The sequence below is a fragment of the Solanum dulcamara genome, chromosome 2 (genome assembly GCF_947179165.1).
Source record: "Solanum dulcamara chromosome 2, daSolDulc1.2, whole genome shotgun sequence".
NCBI classification, from domain to species: Eukaryota; Viridiplantae; Streptophyta; class Magnoliopsida; order Solanales; family Solanaceae; genus Solanum; species Solanum dulcamara.
Window position 1 is genome coordinate 69,957,349 of NC_077238.1, and position 17,406 is coordinate 69,974,754.

The 17,406-nt window shown below is 35.6% G+C and overlaps 2 non-coding genes across 2 annotated transcripts; one reads left to right on the forward strand and one right to left on the reverse strand.

Moving 5' to 3' along the window:
- The first annotated feature begins 10,432 nt into the window (after positions 1-10,432).
- On the forward strand, positions 10,433-10,590 carry LOC129881314 (U1 spliceosomal RNA). The gene has a single exon (XR_008765545.1). It is a non-coding gene; the product is annotated as a U1 spliceosomal RNA (small nuclear RNA).
- Positions 10,591-11,280: 690 nt separating this feature from the next.
- TRNAN-AUU (transfer RNA asparagine (anticodon AUU)) lies at positions 11,281-11,354 on the reverse strand. Its single transcript has one exon. It is a non-coding gene; the product is annotated as a tRNA-Asn (tRNA).
- Between the last annotated feature and the right edge of the window lie 6,052 nt (positions 11,355-17,406).

Genomic DNA, 17,406 nt, shown 5'->3' on the forward strand with positions numbered 1-17,406 from the left:
AGAGTTTGTTTCCAAGTGCCCGAATTGCCAACAGGTAAAAGTTGAGCATCAAAGGCCATATGGGTTAGCTTAAAATATAGAAATATCAGAATGGAAATGGGAGATGATTAATATGGACTTTATTATAGGTTTACCGAGGTCCCGAAAGCAACATGATTTAATTTGGGTGATTGTGGATAGAATGACGAAATCCGCTCATTTCTTGGCAGTTAAAACTACTGACACCGCCAAAGATTATGCAAAATTATACATTCAGGAGATCATCAAATTGCACAGGGTTCCCGTGTCTATCATCTCAGACCGAGGAGCTCAATTCACTTCCCAAATTTTGGAGATCTTTTCAGAAGGGACTAGGTTCGAAGGTGAACCTTAGTACGACTTATCATCCCCAGACAAATGGCTAAGCGGAGCGCACCATCCAGACATTGGAGGATATGTTGAGGGCATGTGTGCTTGACTTCAAAGGAAATTAGGATGATCACTTACCTCTCATAGAGTTTGCATATAATAATAGCTATCATGCAAGCATTCAAATGGCTCCTTATGAAGCTTTGTATGGGAGGAGGTGTAGATCGCCAATTGGATGGTTTGAAGTTGGTGAAGTTGAGTTGATTGGGCCCGATTTTGTTCACCAAGCCATGGAAAAGGTGAGAATTATTCAAGATAGGCTAAAGACAGCCCAAAGCCACCAAAAATCTTACACCGATGTGAGGAGGAGAGACTTAGAGTTTGAGGTGAGTGATTGGGTATAGTTAAAAGTATTACCCATGAAGAGCGTCATGAGGTTTGGGAGGAAGGGGAAGCTTAGTCCTCGATATATTGGTCCTTACCAGATTTCGAGGCAGATTGGGAGTGTCGCCTATGAGTTGGAGTTACCCTCGGAGCTATCCTCTATTCATCCGGTATTTCACGTTTCGATGTTAAAGAAGTGCTTAGGCAATCCCTCATTGGTAGTCCCCATTGATAGTATTGGAGTTAAGGATAGCTTGTCCTATGAAGAGGTTCCGATCCAAATTCTTGATCACCAAATTTGGAAATTGAGAAACAAAGAGATCGCCTTAGTCAAAGTCCTGTGGAGAAATCCGTTTGTTGAGGAGGACACATGGGAAGCAGAGGAAGATATGAAGTCTAAATATACCCATCTATTCGTGCCTACCGGTGAGAATATTGAAGGTAATGCCTACTTTCTTGACTTGAATTCGTTGGGCATTTTGAGTTTGGATAGTAAGTAATTGAGAATTTGATTGGTTGATTGGCTGAATTTTGATTGTGATTTGTGCCTAGATTCCATTCTTGGTTTACTCATCATTCGAGGACGAATGATCCTAAGGGGGAGATATTGTAACACCCCTCAAAATTTTTCCCTAAGGTTCGACTTTTCTTATATACGTGTAGGGTCGAACTCGATTATTGTGAAGTGTATACATGAGTTAGGATGAGTTCCTAAGTAATTAAAGAGTGTCAGAGGTGATGTGGGGTCATAAAGGACCCCTAGGACCAAGCTAAGTCCGAGAATTCATCGTGGCTAAGTTTTAGAATGAGTTCATAGAAGGGGGCCGACTTCTAACAATCCTACCTTTTGAAATATGATGATCTGGGTGGCCCATGACCTATTAAATCAAAGGTCTTCGAGTCTTCTTTCCAACGCTGCCAAGATTATAATTTTTGGAGTTCAGAGTCAAAAGTTATGACTACCCTAAGACGAACTAGCACAGCAGGAATTTCAGGCCTGGGTTGCAACTGCTGGAAATCTGGGCTTGGTGTCACAATGGCGTGATGCGCCACTATCGCGCCAGGAACAAGCCTCAGTAGTTTGGCCCCTGGCGCGGTGTGCCACTACGAGATGTGCAGGGTTTTCGAGCCTATTTTCCAGAACTCAGAAGACTTGGGCTTGGCGCTGTAAGGGTGCGATGCGCCACTATCGCGCTAGGAACAAACCTCAGTAGTTTGGCCCCTAGCGCGATGCGCCACTAGCTGATGTGCAGGTTTTAAGCCTATTCGACTTGGCGCTGTAGTGGCGCACCGCGCCACTATCGCGCCAAGAGTGTTTTGGCCTATTTTCTAGATTTTGGAGAAAGGGCAATTTGGGTATTTCCCCAAATTATATATACACAACCTTAGAACATTTTTGGGGCCATTTTTCAGTCCCTCTCTCTCTCTCTAAAAGCCCTAATATTTCCCTCTCTTCTTCTTCTTCTTCTCCAAATCCTTCTCCAACAAAGAGTGCCTCCAAGAGCTTCAAGAATTCAAGTCTTCCATTGGAGACCCAACATCAACATCGTCTTCAAGTCTTCAATAAGGTATGTAAGGCTATTCAAAATATGGTTTGAGTCCACCCATGTGCCCTATACTTTCTTTGAGGTTAAATGTTCACAAGAGTGGAGTTTTTTGATAGGCTTATGTCTAAGTGAGTCTTGTCATCTATTAATTTGATTCTTGTTATGTTGATGTTGTTGAGTCAAGAAATTTCTAAAAAGGAGCCTTCATGCGAGTATGAGTTGATAGAGATGAGTTGTTAAACATACTTTATTGATTTTCTTAACCATGTTGATTTTGATAAAGATGTTAATTTTCTCGATATGTTATTCATCTTGAATTGTTGGTTTAGAACCTTGGAGTTGTGATGAGTCCTAAGGATGTGATAAATGAGAAGAGGAATGGTTGAATATGTTGGTAGGTTGTTATAAATGCTTATCTAATGTACCCTTGATTGAGTTGAATTGAGGATAGAGTTGATGAGTTGACAAGGTTCTAAATGAGACTAGCCGTGATGATTTGTCTGAGTTGATTGAATGGAGTTTTATGAGCATGGAGTCATGGGAGGAGTATCGAGCACCGAATTGGGTAAGAGTATTGTCCATACTCGAACCCTATAAACTACGCCGCCAAAGTAGGGAGGGATGGAACCGTTAAAGTCGGATGCTTCCCGTTGGATCGAACCGTTAAAGTCGAATGTTTCCCATTTTATTATCCTGAAATGATAGGACTTGACTGATCGATGGAATCCATGATTGGTGACTCATTCATACCCTGGCAAGGTATGAACGGATGTGGCAACAACGTCAGCTTGTTGTACTATCACTGGCTCATAAGTGATGGTTGTCGGATAAGAGAAACTCCCATATAGGTCTTGATAGTACTCTGAGTTGGATTGAGTTGAATGGTATGTGATTGGTCCCGTTTAAACCATATTCTTGTTTAGACTTAGGACACTGGATTGAGTTGTTATTTCTCTTGAGTTGAGATTCCGAGTTGATTTGATTATTCCTTGATGTTTGTTTCATTCAGCCATTTTACATACTCGTACATTCCATGTACTGATGCCATTTGGCCTGCATCATTTCATGATGCAGAGACAGGTACTAGAGATCATCAACCGGTGCACCGTTGAAGATCTACCCACTCCCAACTAGTTGGTGAGTCCTCCTAGTTTCCGGAGGATGCCGAGATCTTCCTTACACCTTTGTTTTGTTTTCTTTATTTTGATTGTTGGTAGCCATAGACTTGTCATTGGCACCTCCTAGATTGTTGATAGAGACTTCATAGACTAGAGTGTGAGAATGTTGGATTGTTCTTTTGAATAGTTCTATTAAAGCTGTTTGTTGATTTGATAGTTATTTGGCCTTCGGCCCTAAATTATGAATAGTATTCCTGTGATTGAGTCTTCCGCAGAGAGAATGTAATTGAATGAAAGTGTGACTGGACTAGGTGGTTCACTCGAAGGTCAGAAATGGCTTTCGAGTACCGGCCACGCCTAGGGTACCCTCTCAGGACGTGACAATATGATTGTTTTAATTTGACCTAAGTGAAATATTTTACAAAAACTCAATCAGTTAGGAAGCTTTCGACTCGACTTTGTGCTAGAGGATCCTTATGACGTTAATTTTTCTCCAAATCTATTCTAACACAAAAGAATTAATCTCCACACATACACATAATTATGAATCATTCGATACAACTCCATACACATATAAAGGATGGCTTGGTCTTAGCTAAACAAATTGGGGTGTTACAATATCTCCCCCTTGGGATCATTCGTCCTCGAATGATGACCAAGTTAGAAAGTTGCACAAGGCAAGAGCGAAAATCAAGAATTCATATACTCAAACACTCAATCTATCATTACACTGACTCAAGAATACTCATCATATACTTAAACTCAGAATGAACATCAACTCTAAGATAGGAAAAAAGAATATTACCATCAATATCATCATAGGAAGGCACAAATGCAATGCAAGAACTCAAAGACTCAAGCTCATAAATAACTCACTTAATTACTCAAAATCAAGAAGGTACTATCTCACTTAATTACTCAAAATCAAGAAGGTACTATCTCAAAGATAGGAATAAGAACATTAGCTTCAACATCGACACTAAAGCAAAAATGAGAGGAGGGCTATAGTCTCCAATGTTTTCATTGAAATTTCTCATAACTTTGGGAAAGAGGCTTATGAGCCTAATATAAGAGTATGACCACTATTAATTTAGCGACATGACCGACAGCTTTCAATCTTAAATGCTCTTCTTTCTACACACAACTCTTTCTCGGCTGCAACTCATAACTCCCATAAGGATACATGTGACTACCTTCACCAAGGCCTAGGACTCCAAGTTTAACTGCATGCTCTTATTATGTTCAAGCCTAATGCAAAGTCACGGGGTACTAAACATAATATAATTATACTAATTTAAACCACAAGCTTCATGCTCTATACCTCTATAAACAACCTCATCTCAAGAGTACTACTTCTTTCCATTACATTCAACCAACCTCGAGTCCAAATCAAGAAGCACCTAATGCATCGTGCATTCATCCACATGCTATCAATACCAAATTCAAGCCTAGTTCTATAACCATCCCAATACACTTACTGGAAAACTTTACAAGAGGACATTACTAACCTACTACAATCACTCACATAACGATAACCACTCATTCAAGCCTATTATTCTAATCACTTTATGGCTTCTTTGAATTCAACATCTCTTAAGAATTTTCATGTCAATCTTAGCATCTCTACACTATCAATTGCATTAACTTCTACCATGAGGTACACCAAAATACTCTTGCCTATCTATTTCACACAACAAGATCCCATCTCGCTCTTCCGCTATGTCTATAACATTAATGGAATAAGCACACCACAACTAATACAATAAGGAACATCCACTCTCTCACATTTTCCACCACTTATCTACTATTATTAACATCGCTATCAAGATTGAAAAGACAGAATCACTGGAAAGGCTTAGAGCGACAAATCATAAGCACGATTCATTCAAGAAATCTGATCTGAGAACATTCATAACGTCATATGATCTCACTAGCCTTTTAAGTCCTACTATGGGTTTATGAAACTAAGCATACTCCGAAACATAAAAGCATATATTATGTCCTATATGCCATATGGCTAAAAATTTGTAGATTCAAGGAATAAGATCGGGATCGCTGAAGAAAGTTACCACTTCTCACTTTAAGAACTGAGCATGAACATAAATAAACATAAAGCACATGGGTATGAGTCACAGGTATGGCTCTCATACATAGGGCAGGTGTAGGGTATCACCTCGACTGTAGTATAAGGATCATAAGAGATGGAAACACACTGATGTCTCATCTTGGTCAACTCATTACTTCTTAAAACTAAAGACCCACTTTGGTTCATTACCTCATCATCTCCCCCTTAACTTGAAGGTCACTACTCTGAGCTTGTGGACTGATTCTCTACATTTATCTATAAGCACACTGCTCCACATGGTAGAGTATCACTATTCACAAGAACACTTAAACTCTCTGATTATACTATACCTGAAGATACCAAACTTCTACTGGGGCCTCATTCTAAGATACTTCCCTTAAATTCCCTCTATCTTTTAGGCATCTTTCTATACTTGCTACTCTTATTAGCGTATACATTCACTTTCTCTAACTCTTATGATCTAACCTCTTCTCTTTAGCCCACTAACACTCATCTTCTAGGTTCACATATTCCTAACTTAGTTGAAGGAAACTTGAACTATAACAGGAGACTCATCATTATCTATATACAACTCCCTTCGACCCAATTCTTATGGATATTAAATAAAAAAGAAAAACTCACATCCAACCTTCTCCACATTAGCAACTAAAGGATACTAACTAGTCACGCAAAGCAACTCATAAAATTAGAGCCTCATACAACATTATACCATCTTGGATACACATCTTAAGCCTCTTCTTACCAAATGCTTTAGCCTCAATTTACTATTTACATCTAAGGGTCACATACCCCCATTTGTAACACACACTCCTCACAAGTTAATATCTCAATCTCTCGCATATGCCATGTCAACTCTACTAAATCAAGTCTTAAAACTATCACTATCACACTCATAATGCTATCCTTTCTTTCTTCACACCACCCATCTCAAATTCAACCTTAGGGTTTAGTACTAGCATGCAGATCATACTTCTCGCATACTATACTCACTTACAACTACTAGATAAGATTATGAAATATTAAACCACTTAAAACCTCATGATAAGTAATCGATCCACATCTCACTGTCTGTCTAATTACAAATTTTCACCATATCTCCTTTCATAACCGAAGTACTATTTACCCATTCATTATTCCTCATTGCCTAGTTATATTAATATTTCTCTAAATAACGTGGGATTTATCTTCAAAATCATAAGCCTAGCTTAGATCTATTATCTCATGACTGCTTCTCCCTTCTTTCAACACCTATACTAGGTCTTTACTAACACAAATATGCCTCAACATAAAACACCTCTCTTGGTTTGAGTGTACTCTAACTCATCCTAACTAACAACTCTTCTTCTACCTCCTATCATGAAAGTTAGACGATACTTACTACTCTTTAGTGAAAACTAAAAGGGACTTGACTTATGACCCTATCACCTACCTTATAGGTACATAACTTTAGTTATATGCCTCAACCAACCACCCTTCTCACTATTTGGTTTCTCCTCCTCTAACTCTATCTTTCTAGCTCTAAGATAATTAGACTAATTATAGCTTACTATACCTCAAATCACATTCTCTCGGTGGTAACACTAAGAAATTTGGAACATAACTTCCCCCTCAAAGATAACATCTGAAGTTAGGTTTAGAGATGAGAGTCTAGGATACATCTTGCTCAGGCTCAATGCATGATTCATATGAATAAGAGTGCATTCTTTTGAATCAATAGACTTAAGAACACTAATCGACTCCTCACAATCCTTGTGCAGTCTCTTTGCTTTCTCAAGACTTTATCTTAGCTCAACAATAAGAATCTGAGATTTACTATTCTAACCACCTTGAGTATGAGGGATAGTCAGACAGATTTGAGCAACGCATAAATTAGAAGGGAACTTTTATATAGTTAAACTCTATTGCACAAACTCTGAATATGAAAGAAATGAAATAATGTTTAATATCCAATAGCCTCTTGATTATAAGTGTGGTGTACAATACATCCATAAGCAATACTCTACTAGACACGACTTTATAGACACCCTAAGACTCTTAAAATCTGTGCTTTAATACCAAGTTTGTCACACCGGTACCCTAGGCGTGGCCGCCACTAGGAGACCATTGCTGTCCCCAAATGAACCACTTAGTCCAATCACATCAGCGAAAGACTTAATATATCTCAAAATAAAGAGTCTTTTAAATAACAATCTTATATAAGTAAATCTCATCTCATAAAAATATAGTTTTCAAAACAGACTCAAGTGAGACATCAACTCTAATCTATGCAATCTAAGTCTATGAAGTCTCTATCAACTATTTAGAAGGTGCCGAGACAAGCCCAAGACTACCTCAAAAGAAACTACTCATAAGTAATGACTTAAAAAATATGATTTCTTCGAAAGTACGGAGGTCTCACCACTATCAAGAAGGGATGGGTTCTTAACGAAGCGCCTGTATCTTCATCATGAAATAATGCAGGCCAAATTACATCAGTGCGTAGAATGTATGAATATGTAAAATAGCTGGAAGGAGAAGTGGTAAACAATGCTCAATCAACTTAACAATAAATTCAAAGGACCCAACTCAATAGGTATGCAAATTAGAATTTTACAATGTTATTCAAAATGACTCAATCATCTACAATCTCAATCAATCCAATCATATCATGCATGATCATATCCTATTTGGGAGTTTTTCTAACCGACAACTATTACCTATAAGCTGGTGATGTACAACAAAGTGGTGTCATTACCACACCCGTCCGATACTTTGCTAGGGTAAGGGATGAATCACAATCATTAGATCCATAATCAATCAAAATCCATTATTTTGGGACTTAAGAGGTTTAACCCTCCATCCTATGCTGGCTACGTAGTTTATGGAATTTGAGTAGTAACTATACTGTTACCCAATTAGGTACTCAATACTCCTCTGAAGACTCAATATCCTCATAAGTCAAATCAATCAATTTATGCATCTAGTCACATTGGACTCTTATCAAACTCAATCTCACCCCAATCATCAAACTCTTTCATTTAAAACATGCTTTTAAACTCATTCGTGTCCCATCAAAACTCTATCTCAAAATAATTATTTATACTCAAAATACTTAGGTTAAATAATAATACTTTTAAAGACTTCTCAGGCTCAACTCATTCTCAATCAATACATTCACAAATCATGCTTTAAGATTCAATCACTGCATATAATATTTAAATGTCAAAACTCAATTCATATGAAAACTCAAACTCATTTAAATTAAGGCTTATGCTCAAATCATCAAGTTTTTTCAGTAAAATATGCTTTCAAAAATCATTCACATCTCGTCAAAACTCTTTCTCGATTTCAATCAATCATGTTCGACCCTCATACTCATTTAGACTCAATAATATATATATATATATATATATATATATATATATATAATACTAGTTCAAATCACTCTCTTCATCAACGCATAAAAGCCATCATCTTTACTCAAAAATATGTATGTAAAATTCATAATTATCAAATCAATGAGGGTTCATGGGAAAGTAGCCATGACCAATAATTCCAAATAAGTGAGAGATAGAAAACAATAATAAACTCAATACATAATTATATGGAACTCAATGGAAGAAGAATTAACTCTTTCGAAATTCAAGAAACTAGTTAAGCCTAACTCATTCTCAACAATCAATAGAATTAGATGTAGGGCGCGTGGATGAACTCAATCCAACGCTATGAATAACCTTACATACCTGGAAGATTGATATTACAATCGAAACTCGAAAAATAATATCTTTTTTGGAGAAAACCTTCGATCTTGAAATCTTTGTGCTTGATCTCTAGAAAAGAAACTCTTTTATGGAGTTCTTAGATTGGAAGAGCTTGGAAAAACTTGTATGAGAAGTTTCTCTTCGTATCTTGAATTTTTTGTACGGAAGCTTTAGGGTTCTTGATGGAAAAGAGGAACTCTAGGTGAGTTTTTGAGAGAGTTTCTTGAGACTAGATTATTTGGATTGATGATTATGAGAGGAAAACAAGTTAATGGAATGGTATATTCCTTCAAAACACCCAAAAACAACTTAGAATCTGATTAAAAAGCTTTGGAAAGGGCCAAATTAAGCCTAGAGCGTGTCTAGGAAGTTGCTAAAAAAAAGGTGTAGAAAACCTTCACAGAAGACTCTATGGGTCGTGAAAGTGTTTAAGACCTGTAAAGGGGTTTCGTACAAACACTCTGCTTGACAGGGCTTCACTAAAATGGGCATAACATTTTACTCCTAACTCGTAATCATGCAAACTTGGTGGCATTGGAAAAAGAATTCAAAGACCTTTAATTTGATAGGTCATGTACCACCTAATTATTTATATATTCTATAATATATGATCGTTTGAAGTTGACCTAAGTAAAATCTTTTACAAAAACTCAATCAGTGAGGAAGCTTTCGAATCGACTTTGTGCTAGAAGATCCTTATGCCCTTAATTCATTTCCAAATCTATTCTCACACAAAATAATTAACCTCCACACAATTATAAATTATTCGGTACAACCCCATACAAATATAAATGATGGCTTGGTCTTAGCTAAGAAAAAATTTGGGGTGTTACAACTAAACTGTAACAAAGGTTTTTGATCATTTTAGTAGTACTGATTATTGTGGTGTTGATTGATAAATGGAAAATTGTAGTAGATGAAGTTAAGTTTGGAGTGTCATACATAGATGCCTTATGGTTGATACCACCAAAAAATTACACTATTTAGATAGGTCAATTTAAAAGCGATATATACTATATGTTGAATCCAATTGAAAAGTGTAAATTATATTACAACTACATTTAATCTAGTCTAGTGGTGCCTTAGACTTAGGAATCAAATAATCTTCATTATCAAAAAGGACTAAGATTAGTCCCACATCGTCAAGTGAAAAATATAGAAATATAGTAAGAATATATAATAAAAGAGTGGCAAGGACAACCAAGAAGCATATTTACCTAGATTGAGTCAATGGGCGATCAAGAGGGCCCCTGACCTAAGTAGGTGACCTACATTGCACAATGGAGAGGTGCCCGCTTAAGGTCGATCTGAGCGGTCGGGCCTATGTAATATTTGTGGTAGTAGGGCCTATGTTCGCACGGTCCCACCCCGATCCAAAGTCCAATTTTCTGGTAAACATCTGTCAGATCTCATGTTTGGGAAAATCAACTCGGTGTCAAGTATTCAAAAGATATTTGGAAGTTGTGAATTGTGGTCTATTTGATTTATGAAAGATCTATTAGCTGTTTAAATAAATGTGGTCTTGTTATTCTCAACATTTTCATATTTATCTAATATTTCATAATTCAATAAATTGTTCTTTTAATAATGATTGAATTTCTCTGTTAGATCAAACATGTGCAACGTTTTACTCGATAGACTAAGGTGATTGCCATTGTAATACTCAAATTTAGAGTACTTTTACAACATGTTCGATCAAATAGATTGCTTCAAACTCCAATCATGTATACAATAATATATATACAATAATAATATAACTAGTATAATTTCACTACTGAGGCCTAGGGAGGGTAGTGTGTACGTTGCCTTATTCCTACCTTGAAGAGGTGGGAATGTTAGTTTCGATAGACCTCCAACTCAAGTAATGTATATCAAATAAAGTATGTAAACTCAATTTTCATCATTAATACATAAAACAACAACAACAACAGTGACAACAAACCCAGTATAATCCCATCATGTGGGGTCTGGAGAGGGTAGAGTGTATGCAGACCTAACCCCCACCTTGAAAGATAGGAAGGCTGTTTCCGAAAGACCCTTGGAAAGGATATTTTATACGCTAGAAGGAGGGCTTGAACCTCCGACCTTGTGGTTAATAGCCACACACTCTAACCAATTGAGCTATTCCAACTTCTTTTCATCATTAATACATGTCTACGTGTAGATGTTAATAATTACAATGATGGATATTACTAATAAATATGATAATTAAAGCATTTAAAACTCTCTTTCATTTACCCTTTTCCACAATGATCACGTAAATATATTAATGTATGATTATCCATCTTAAAATTAAATTCAATGCTGACATGTCCTTATATATTAAAGATGCAGTCTCCAATATATTTACTACGTAGTCCCACATCGTTGGGTGAATATGAGAGAAGAGATACAAGGAGATTCTATAGAAAAAGGTCAAGGAAAACAAATAATCATACTTAATCAACCATTCCCATTTGGGATCCAGTTGAATCTCAATGTTGCACTGGTCCCTAGGTCTGCCGACTCAATTCCTTCATTAATGGGTAGGACTCCCAATTGATGAATGAATTGATTCTATAGGTCTCACGAACCCTATCCAATCCCAAGTATAACTTTGGATGCCTCATTTACAAGCTTAATAGCCTCCATGATTCTTTTGGGGTCATGGTGCCATAGACGATTGTTCTTAGCCTGGTCCACTAGGCTAGAGATGATCTGGCAGACACTTCACCTCTTCTTGCTATTATGTTCTTCTAATTAGGAAATGCACTTATAGATCTTAATAAGGTCAAATAAATCTAATGTGTCATATTGTAATTATTACAGTGTGAAGCTATTGATGTCGCCTTATTATTATCGAGTAGGATCTCTTTATGAATTAACTCCCAGTAGAGAAAAAAATATGAATTGCTAAAGGATCATTTTGTTCACCTTGGCTTGAATGATTTCATACATTTCATTTATGTTATCTGGAAATCCATAAGGTATGAATCTGATGAAGATAACTTTTCTCTCAAAATTAGTATTAACAAACATTTTTCTTTGAAGTGGACGCTCTTGAAGACAGAACAACCTACGAGCAAGGTTGAAGTACAAAGTTCGGACAAAGTTGACGTACAAAGTTTGGATATAGCTTGAATCCTAAAATCGTAAAATTCAAGTATCTAAAGTTCAAGTTCGTGAGAACATGTTTGGTTCTAACTTCTAATTAGTTATATTTAAAGTCTAAAGTTCAAAATTTATACAAACCAAAAAAATTCTAAGTTCAATTTCAAAGATCCTAAAATGTAAGTTCATGCCATTGAATATCTAATTTCTAATTAGTTCTAAACTTCACAAATCATACAATCCAATATTCTTCTAAGTTAAACTTTCAAACATTCAAATATCTAAGTTCAAAAATTCAACTAGTTCTAACTTCTAACTTAACAATCACTTCAATTCCCACTCAAAAACACCCAATTCACATCTAATTCAGAAAAATTCCAATTCAAGTATCTAAGTTCAAAAATATAACTAGTTCTAACTGTTAATTCTATTTACTTCTTAGTTCTAAATTCTAACTTCACAATCACTTCAATTCCAATTCAAAAATTCACAATTCACATCTAATTCAAAAAAAACAATAATCCCAATTCAAGTATCTAAGTTCAAAAATTCAACTAGTTCTAACTTCTAATTCTAATTACTTCCTAGCTCTAACTTCTAATTTCACAATCACTTCAATTCCTACTCAAAAATACCCAATTCACATCTAATTCAAAAAAAGTCTCAATTCAAGAATCTAAGTTCAAAAATTCAACTAGTTCTAACTTCTAACTTCTAATTACTTCTTAGTTCTAACTTTCTAACTTCACAATCGCTTCAATTATAACTCAAAAATATCATATTCACATCTAATTCAAAAAAAATTCCAATTCTAATTAAAACCCTAAAATCAAAATTAGTATTTCATTTGCAATCAAATATACAAATTAACAGGTTAATAATTAATATTCAACAAACTAAACACAATAACCTAACAAACAAAATAAAAAATTACTCAAATTGAAAAAAACTAACATAATCATACAAAACCCTAACCTTAACTTGATGTGACAAAGGCTAGGAGTTGGCGGCAAGGAGAGACGATGGCGGCAGTAGCTCGGCGAGAGATGGAGACGGGCTGGGGAGGTTGGGTCGTGATGGTTGGGAAATTCTACAGACAAGAAGAGAGGAGAAGAGAGAAGAAGAAAGAGGAAAAATGAAAGAATCCCCGTCTCTAGATATCAGATATTTTAATAAAAGCGATGGACTACTTCGCTTAGTCCGTCCCTTTTTTGGTCAAAATATTGGTAAAACATTTTTCAAAAAGCGACGGACTAGGCGACCCTTTCCATCATACTTTAAAATCTTTGAATAAACATTTTAACTTGAAGTGAAGGACACACCGACAACGTCCGTTGCAATATATAAATTAAAATTAATTAAAACAGACAGACAACATCTCTTTTAATTAATTTATAAATAATTATTTTTTATTAAAAGCGACGGATGACATCGTTACTTATATTAAATAATTATTTATTAATTACATAGATATTTGGCGCAAGAAACCGCCAAAAAAGCGACAGACATAGAGTCACTGTCCGTCGTTTTTTTTAAAAAATAAAAAATAAAATTTAAAAACAATTGACAATATCAATTTGTCCGTCACTTTTTATGAACGACGCAGTCCGTTGCTTTTTCATCAATCATTTTTAGCTATTTTTAGTAGTGTATTGTGGTGTTTATTGATATATGAGTAATTGTAGTAGCTGAAGTTAATCCTGGAGTGTCATACGCAGATGCCTGATGGTTTATACCACCGAAATATTACACTATTTAGATAGGTCAATTTAGTAGCGATATATACTATATGCTGAATCTAGTTGAAAAGTGTAAATTATATTAGAACTACATTTAATATAGTCTAGTGGATGTCTTAGTCTTAGGAATCAAGTAATCTTCATTATCCAAAAGGACTAATATTAGTCCCACACTGTCAAGTGAAAAATATAGAAAAATAGTAAGGATATACTATTAAAAGTGGAAAGGACAATTGAGAAGCATATTTACCTGGATGCATTCAATGGGCGATCTAGAGGGCCCATGACCTAAGTAGGTGACCTACATTGCATAATGGAGAGGTGTTCGCTTAAGTTAGATCCAAGCAATCGAGTCTACGTAATATTTGTAGCAGTGGGGCTTACGTTCACACGGTCCCTACCCAGTCCAAAGTCCAATTTTCTGGTAAACATCTGTCACATCTCGTGTTTGGGCAAACCAACTTGGTGTCAAGTATTCAAAAGATATTTGGAAGCTGTGAATTGTGGTCTATTTGATATGTGCGAGATCTATTAGCTGTTTAAATGAATGTGGCCTTATTATTCTCAACATTGTCATATGTATCTAATATTTCATAATTCAACTCATTGTTCTTTTAATAATGATTGAATTTCTACTATTAGATCGAACATGTGTAACGTGTTACTCGATAGACTAAGGTGGTTGTCATTTTAACACTCATATACAGAGAAATTTTACAGCACGTCCAATCAAACAAATTGCTTCAAACTCCAATCATGTATATAATAATATATATACAATAATAATATACCTAGTGTAATTTCACAAGTGAGGTCTAGGGAGGGTAGTGTGTACGTTGCCTTATTCCTACCTTGAGGAGGTAGAAATTTTATGTTTGATAGACCCCCAACTCAAGTAAAGTATATCAAATCAAGTATGAAAACTCATTTTTCATCATTAATATATGTCTACGTGTAAATGTTAATAATTACAATGAGGGAGATTACTAATAAATATGACAATTGAGGCATTTAAAACTCCCTTTCATTTACCCGCGTAAATATATTAATGTATGATTATCCATCTTAAAATTAAATTCAATGCTGACATGTCCTTGTATATTAAAGATGCGGTCTCCAATATATTTACTACATAGTTCCACATCATCGGCTCATAAGACAGAAGAGATGCAAGTAGATTCTATAAAAAAAAGACCAAGGACAACAAATAAATAAACTTAATCAACAAGTTATACATGTGATCCGATTGAATCTCAATGTTGCATTGGTCCCTAGGTCTACAGACTCATTTCCTTCATCAATGGGGAGTACTCCCATTTGATGAATGAATTGATTCTATAGGTCTCAGGAACCCTGTACGATACGAAATATTGCTTTGGATGCCTCATTTACAAGCTTATTAGCCTCCATGCTCCTTTTTGTCTAACAAACTCCTCACCTCTTCTAGCTATTTTGTTCTTCTAATTAGGAAATGCTCTTATAGCTCTTAATAAGCTCAATAGATCTAATGTGTCATATTGTAATTTTTACAGTGTGACATTGTTGATGTCGCCTACTTATTATCGAGTTTGAGTTATTTATGAATTAACACCAGTAGAGAAAAAAATGAATTGCTAGGGGATCATTTTGTTCACCTTGGCTTGAAGAATTTCATACGTTTCATTTATGTTATCTGGAAATGCTCAGAGTTAGTGTTAATAGACGTTTTTCTTTGAAGTTCCTTTCTTTGCTACAACTGGATAAAAATCATTTGATAAATATGGTAAGACAAATAATCTTATTCTCCCTTTTTAGTTTCTCCTTGAGTTCTAGATTTTCAGTTTCTAGAATAAGAATTATTCAAAGGGAAAAAGAGAGGCTAGCAGTTTACAACTTGAACTTGAAAAAAGTTTAAAAACTACTAAAATGAAGGTTGACCATGGCTTGAGAGAGAAATATTTAATTAGAAAGGGTTTTGGTCCGGGTTAAAGAAGAACTGAAAAAATCTCTCAAATGGACTACCTCCTCAAAGTTTTTTGCTAATTTCACCAATCAGAGACAAAATGGTGTAAAGTTCTTGGAAAGTGAGAGAGTAGATCATCCTTACATCCCCCAAAACAAATATGTGTCTATTTCTGGCAACTTGGTATGTTTTTGCTGTGGTTGTAATGGCCATCTTAAGAAAGATTGTCCTTCTTAGAACAGAACTGAAGAAAGTTTTTAAAACTATTCCAAGCAAAAGAACAAGCAGTATAAGGGACCTGATCCTGGTCCTAACTTTTATCCTAAGACGAGGAACGCAAAACATCCACTCTAGATAAGAAATTCTCTTATTTTGCCTTTGTCTGCATACCGAGGACTCAAACTTATATGGGATCCCAAAGCTAACAAGTAATTTGTTATGTAGGTCAGTGGAGGAAGCAGAATCAATGTTGGTTCATGGATAGTGGATGCTCAAAACATATGACTGAAAGTATTGAAAACTCCCTCTCACTTAAGGCACTTCAAGGTGGAGGTGTCTCATTTGGAAATGGTATAAAACGGTATATTCTTGGTGTAGGAATAATTGAAAAATCTCTTGAACATTTGACTGAAAATGTTTATTATGTGATTGGATTAAAATACATCCTTCTCAGTGTCACAAAAATATGTGACAAAGGATATGAGGTTAGGTTTTTGTCTGAAATATGCATTGTTACAAATCTGAGTTCAAAAGAAGTGATTCTAACTGCTATAAGGTACAACGAGTCATAGAAAGGACTCTTAGGAAGGGTCCTGAGTTTTGGGAAAAATTCTAAATGTTGGGTGACTCACGAGTCATTTCTATGACTCATTGAATCCATGACTACTTGAAAGAACGACCCGTAAATGACCAAGTTCATTTTTAAGGGGAAGTTTGGTCTTTTCCCATCCTTCTCAGACTAAAACCTTGATGTTTTGGGACTGATTTGAGTCCCTTATTAGTACCCTCTATGCATATACTCTTAATACTACTTATATTATTAGAGAGAAAGGATTGGAGAAGACAAAAAGGCTACGGTTCTACCGTTCATTCCCACTTTCTACCTTTCGATTGTCCTTCGAGTTCTAGATATGTAAGGCTAAACTAAAAATATGGACTTTGTTTCTCCATATTCCCATGATTATGGTAGATTGGTTTTGAATGGATTGATTCGCCATGATTGTGTTTCTTAAGAATTTCTTTTCTTAAACTTAACATGTTTTACTGATTATTGAGAAATTGATGCTTTTCTATGGAATAGTTTCTTGAACAAATGATTTGAACTACTTGTTTCATAAACCCTAATAGCATGTTGATGGATATTAAATGTATATTCTCAAGGATTGAGTCTATAGCCTTGAATTTGTAAATGC